We start from the raw sequence: 7500 nt of genomic DNA, 5'->3' as shown, positions 1-7500 counted from the left end.
TTATTACCAAGCAAGGAGAAATCTGAATACATTTGGTTGTATGAAGTAAGTTTGACCCCGAAAAGTTTCCCGGGAATAGGTCTGTAAATTTTTACCAGATCCTGGCAAAGTTCATGACACAAATACCTCTCTGTAGCAGTCTACTCATTCTGCTTGCTTTAGCTTTTTACCCTGAATACATACATACATACATACATACATACATACATACATACATACATACATACATACATACATACATACATGTGTGTGTGTGTGTGTGTGTGTGTGTGTGTGTGTGTGTGTGTGTGTGTGTGTGTGTGTGTGTACATATATACATATTGTCTAAATGATTATAAGGACACTTTTTGAAGGAGATGGAACGGTAACTATGAAGGCTGTGGACACCAGAAACGGTAGAACATCTCATACAACACTTACAGTAGTTTAGTCATTTCCTTTTATATTCTGAGTTCGAATTCTGCTGAAGAATAACTTCGTCGTTCTTGTTTCCAGAGTGGATAAAATAAGTACCGGTGACATACTGAGGTTAATTGCAACTATTCTCTTTCTGATGTGTGCAGATCTATGAAACATGTCAGCAATCAATGCAGTTAGTGGACAGAGTGGGTTCGTGTAGCAGAATAGGCAGAGAGATGAACAAAAGTGTGTTGTGTTATTTACTTGCAATCCTTTACTTTCTGGTCTCGAATCACGCTTAGCTCAAGTTTACATTGCATCCCTCCTGGGATCCATTACATATAGCAAGTTTTGGGATCATCCATCCACCAGATTTGTGGACTTGAACCTATGATAGAAATCACAGCACTACGGAGTTCAGTTTGAGTTTCATTCTTCTGATTTCGATAAAATAAAATAACCACTTAAGTACCTGGGGTCAATTTAATAAACTAAAGCATCCTTGCAGTCTCAAAGCTTTTCTATTAGCACCCCACTACAAGGTACACCTATAGGGTCACTTTGCAGTCTTGTAGTTCGTGAAGGTATGAATGATCATTTAGGTTCCCTCCACCACAGACGACATTTTGCCCAAAGTCATGCCAGTGCTGAACACTCGTCCATATTGCGCTACTAAACTAACTGCAACCTTGGAGGTCAACGTTGTCAATGGTGATTTTTACATACTATATATTGTGAAATGAGTCGATGGGAAGTTGTGTGACACTCTTTCCAAGCTTGTCCCTTTGCCGCATTCTCAGTTTTGAAAAGATAAAACAATGTATACCTATTTCTTTACTACCCACAAGGAGCTAAACACAGAGAGGGCAAACAAGGACAGACAAACGGATTAAGTCGATTACATCGACCCCAGTGCGTAACTGGTACTTATTTAATTGACCCCGAAAGGATGAAAGGCAAAGTCGACCTCGACGGAATTTGAACTCAGAACGTAGCGGCAGACGAAATACTGCTAAGCATTTCACCCGGCGTGCTAACGATTCTGCCAGCTCGACCATGACAAACGCCCTCTCGTCCATGTAACGACGAGAGTTGTTCCACTGTTTTTGGAGTGCACTAGAAAATTCCCTGTGGTTTTGGCATTGCGCAGACAGATTATATTCATTCTTTCTCGTACCTATGTGAGTAACACTTGTATTTGTAACATAATATTGCCATGCAGTCTTTTTTTATTTTTTATTTTTTGCTTAAACTGTGTATATATCAAGTCCGAATGTTGAAAATTGTATCTGCAAAAGACGAAACTGATCCGCCTCTCAAATTGCAATCAATTGATAGAATTATTTTCGCTCGGCAAGGCCTGTGTGTGTGTGTGTGTGTGTGTGTGTGTGTGTGTGTGTGTGGTGTGTGTGTGTGTATGCGTGACATTATGGTTTATGGCGTTGCTGTTTATTGCCAAAAGTATCGCTAGAATTGCTCTGAACAGTATTATTTTCCTCAGAAATGTCAATATTTTTCTTTTCCCGAAATGCATGCAAAATTATATTAGTTTTTCATGTGTGTGTGTGTGTGTTTGTATGTGCATGTGTACGTGTGTGTATGTGTGTATGTGTATGTATGTATGTATGTATGTAGTATGTGGTGTGTATGTATGTATGTATGTATGTATGTATGTATGAAGTATGTATGTATGTAGTATGTATATATGTATATGTATGTATGTATGAATGTATGTATGATGTATGTATGTATATGTATGTATGTATGATGTATGTATGTATGTATGTATATATGTATATATGTATTATGTATGTATGTATGTATGTATGTTGTATGTATATATGTATGTATGTATGTATGTATGCATGCATGTATGTATGTATGTATGTATGTATGTATGTATGCATGTATGTGTATGTATATGTGTTGTGTATGGGTTTTTTAATTCTTTGGAATTACGCTCCGCACATATACAGAATAAAGGGAAAATAAAATTGGTCTAAAACTAGACATTTTTGCGTTTCGTTTGACCGTGTATGGGAACACTTCCAAATGATCAAATATGCATGAAACTAAATCGAAAATAAATCATTTCATGTAGTTTAAATTTGTTAGAGTTCGCATCTTCGGAGAGTGACGCGACCAATCAATCAATAACAACAACAGCGATAATAATAATAATATAATAATAATAATAATAATAATAATAATAATAATAATAATAATAATAATCCTTTCTGCTATAGGCACAAGGCCTGAAATTTTGGGAGAGAGGTTAAGTTAATTACAGCAAACCGAGAAATTAAACAAGTGCTTAATTTATCGACCGCGAAAGGATGAAAGGCAAAGTCGACACGGTAGAATTTGAACTCTGAGCGTGAAGACGGACGAAATACCGCTAAGTATTTTGCCCCGCGTGCTAACGATTCTGCCAGCTCGCTGCCTTACTACTACTACTACTACTACTACTACCACTACTACTACCACTACTACTACTACTACTACTACTACTACTACTACTAATAATAATAATAATAATAATAATAATAATAATAATGATAATAATAATGGATCAAACAGACTGTAAAAAGAAAAAAGCAGAAACAAATTGATGAGCAGTGGAGCCAGAATCCTCTGCGTGGACACTACGTACTTCGAAGCCTAAATGCTGATGTAGACCAAGCAACAACCTATCAGTAGCTTAGAAGCTCAGGACAGAAAGCAGAGACTGGAAGTTTCATATTGGCGGCACAAGATCAAAGCTTGCTTACTAAAAACTACCAGGCTAACAGTCTTCAAAACGGTTCTGACCCTTAATGAAAATTCTGCAATAAATTCGTTGAAACAATATACCATTTCGTCTCGGAATGTCCTATGCTGACACCAAACGAATACAAAAATCGCCATGACAGTATTTACATTGGAAAAGATGTAAGCACTACAAAACCAGCACTCCTGAACATCAGCCTGAGCCAGTCGTTGAAGGTAAAAATGTCACTATCCTCTGAGATTTTCCAGTCAACACCAACAGAACGATCCAGGCTAATCGACCAGACATAGTCATTAAAGACGGAGAAGAAAATACTAGACTAATAGATGTAAATGTTCCCACTGATAAAAATATATCTGTAAAGGAATTTGACAAATTAAGTAAATATAAAGACCTGGAAATTGAAATACAAAGGAAGTGGCATCTTAAAGCGAGAACTGTTTCTGTTATTGTGGGTGTCCTTGGTAGGATAAGAAAGTAATGTCAGAAACATTTAGATGATATTCCAGGAGAACCATGTCTCAGACAAATCCAAAAGACTGTGCTGACAAGAACTGCCCACATCCTTAGAAAAACTCTATCAATTTAAATGTCCGTGTTGTCTTAAATGAAGATATTTCGCTACTGCCACTTGCTCTCCCCAAGCTTTCAGTCATATTGTAACATCTCTTATCCTTCACTCGACCTAGGATGCTTAGTGTGTCTCGGCGAGTGATTGTAACAAACATGCAGGTTAAAAGTAAATAATAATAATAATAATAATAATAATAATAATAATAATAATAATAATAATAATAATAATTTTCGGGGCTTTTTTTAGACATTCACTAGTACAATACCAAAAAAAACAACAAATATATGGCACACTAGGCATAACAACAACATGAACTTCCAGCCTGTTGTCTCTTGAGGTCTCTGGGTGAGACTTGGAGCCAACTTGTACAAATATAAAGCAAAAGTCAAACATATAATAATAATAATAATAATAATAATAATAATAATAATAATAATAATAATAATAATAATAATAATAATAAGAAGAAGAAGAAGAAGAAGAAGAAGAAGAAGAAGAAGAAGAAGAAGAAGAAGAAGAAGAACAACAACAACAACAACAACCACTCTAGACCCCTATAACAACTGAAGATATCCCCCAGGCACTGCAAAACTGATCAACTGGAAGGCACCCGGGCACGACAAGATCCCCGACTTCTGGTTAAATTAACTAAGAGGAACATAAAAAGCTGGCTGAGAAATGTAACGAAATACTAGCGGGGCCAGAGACAATGTCTGAATGGCTCGCAGAAGGAAAAATCCGCTGAAACGGTAAACCCACAAAATGACATACCAATAACTTGTCTCCCAACAATTTACAATGTCTTTACTGCAGTAATATTGCAGAGAATGAGCAGACATCTGGAAGAAAAGAGCCTGTTTTTTGTAGAAGAGCAGAAGCGGTATTTCGTCTGCGTTACGTTCTGAGTTCAAATTCCGCCGAGGTCGACTTTGCCTTTCATCCTTTCGGGTTCGATTAAATAAGTACCAGTTACGCACTGGGGTCGATGTAATCGACTTAATACCTATGTCTGTCCTTGTTTGTCCCTTCTGTATTTAGCCCCTTGTGGGCAGTAAAGAAATAGGTACTTATTTTATCGACCCCGAGGGAATGAAAAGCAAAGTCGACCCTGGCGGTATTTGAACCTAGAACGTAAAGACGGACGAAATGTTGTTGAGCATTTTTCCCGGTGTGCTAACGATTCTACCAGATCGTCGCATCTGGTTTTAAATTTTGGCACAAGGCCGGCAATATACGAGGAGTCGGTAACGATTCTACCAGATCGCTACCTTAAATCGTCGATTAAATATTGGTTTTAAATGTTGGCACAGGTCTAGCAATTTGGGGGAAGAAGGTAAGTCGATTACATCGACACCAGTGTTCAACTTATTTTATCACCCCTTCGGAAGAATGAAAAGCAAAGTCGACCTCGGCGAAATTTGAACTCAGAACGTAAAGACTGACGAAATGCCGCTGAACATTTTGCCCGGTATGCTAACGATTCTTATTTCTTTATTGCTCACAAGGGGCTAAACATAGAAAGGACAAACAAGGACAGACAAACGGATTAAGTCGATTAGATCGACCCTAGTGCGTAACTGGTACTTAATTTATCGACCCGAAAGGATGAAAGGCAAAGTCGACCTCGGCGGAATTTGAACTCAGACCGTAGCGGCAGACGAAATACGGCTACGCATTTCGCCCGGCGTGCTAGCGATTCTGCCAGCTCGCCGCCTTCATTTGCAGCTTAAATATTACAAACAAAATCCACCATCTCCCATCATGTGTTCGGTACCCTCGTGAGCGATTGCTGCTGTTGGAATTTATGATCTCATAATAAACAAGCTCTGCTCATTTCATTGCTCTCTGTTTCGTAACGCACTGTAAGTATTTCACTTTGTAGATAAGAACCTCTGAATCTTGACGTCATTTTCATTAAATTATCCTAATGATTGTCTAATTTTGAAACTCTTACAAAGCTGTCGTTATATATTCCTTGATTGATAAAGGATTTCCAAGATCTCTCTCCCACTACACGATCATATATCTTAAAGCCTTTCAAACGCCGAGAAATTTTAAGTGGTTCCTCCTCTCTCTCTCATCCTACTCGCCCTCGGCGACTTTGCTCGCGACCAATCAATGATCTGTTAAGTACAGAGCTACGAAAAGACTTGCCATTACAATGGTAGCGATGGTGGTGCTTGTGGGTGGTGGTGGTGGTCGTCGTCGTCGTCGTCGTCGTCGTCATCGTCGTGGAGATAGTGACAGTGTTGGCGTTGTTGTTGTTATTGTAGTAGTGGTAGTAGTAGTAGTAGTAGTAGTAGTAGTAGTGGTGGTGGTGGTGGTGGTGGTGGTAGTAGTAGTAGTAGGTGGTGGTGGTGGTGGTGGTGGTGGTGGTGGTAGCGGCGGTGGATATTAATGGCTTCCGAATGATTACATGATCCTAGCAAGTGCCAAGACATGGATTTCTAAAGCATCCATGTCGTTGTATGACTCCCTTTACGTGTAAAGTGAGTGCTGGCAATTTTCAGACCATATTCTTCATAACGTAGCAGTATGAGACTTCTGTCATTCAACTCATTTATTTGAAGACAACCAAGAGATTATCACATTTGTCAATCCGTTCCAACCAAGAATTTATTGAACTCATCCAGTAAAATTACCTTCTCAAATCTGGGGCTTTGTTTCAGTACAGTTGTGTCTTATCTTCATCAAAACTGCTCATAAATGCTTACATACAAACACACACCACACACACACCACACACACACACACACACACACACACGCACACACACATAACACACACATACACACACATGTATATATTTATTTCTTTACTACCCACAAGGGGCTAAACACAGAGGGGACAAACAAGGACAGACAAACGTATTAAGTCCCTTACATAGACCCCAGTGCGTAACTGGTACTTAATTTATCGACCCCGAGAGGATGAAAGGCAAAGTCGACCTCGGCGGAATTTGAACTCGGAACGTAACGACAGACGAAATACGGCTACGCATTTCGCCCGGCGTGCTAACGTTTCTGCCGTATATATTATACATACATACATTTATTATCTGAAATGTATAGTATTAAATATCCATCACGGCTGGTCTTACTAATCGGTTTTGCATAAAGAATACAATGCAGAGTTATGTAACAAACCGATTTTATAACTTTACGCTCATCAGAGTTAGCCGATATGGAAGGGAATATGTTGACTGCTCTCTATTGTCCCCTTTTTCGTTCCACCGCCTTTTTCACAGAAAGCGCTAACTGGTTGTGCTAATCCATCTTCGACAATAGACGTATGCCTTTATTTTTATTTCTATTTTATTTTTATTTTCCTTTCTCTTTTCTTCCTTATCCTTAATCGTTTTATGACCCCTCCTTACCACAACACATAACTTACCGTAATAAATGTTCTCCTACAACCTACTCCAGTCTATCCATTATCTAGTCCAGCAGACTCCTTCTCATCTGAGTCACTGATCTTAGATATCAAGTTACACACTTTCTTAACCTAAACAACAAACAACATTCTTAACCTAAACTCTCAACATAGTTGTTCATTCTCCCATTCAGCGCCGGCCTCGACAGACATGTCCCTGCTGTATTCCTGGATAGTCTTTTAATTTGTAAAATTACTTTTCATCTGATGATTACGGTCTTTTATAATGATGTAATGTTCTAATTCTATCATAAGTTACGTATGAAACAGCTGTAAGAAACTGATAATTATCCATCGTATGTTATTCTTCATTTGATTACAATAC

The sequence above is a fragment of the Octopus sinensis genome, linkage group LG5 (genome assembly GCF_006345805.1).
Source record: "Octopus sinensis linkage group LG5, ASM634580v1, whole genome shotgun sequence".
NCBI lineage: Eukaryota > Metazoa > Mollusca > Cephalopoda > Octopoda > Octopodidae > Octopus > Octopus sinensis.
This window is presented reverse-complemented; position numbering follows the sequence as displayed.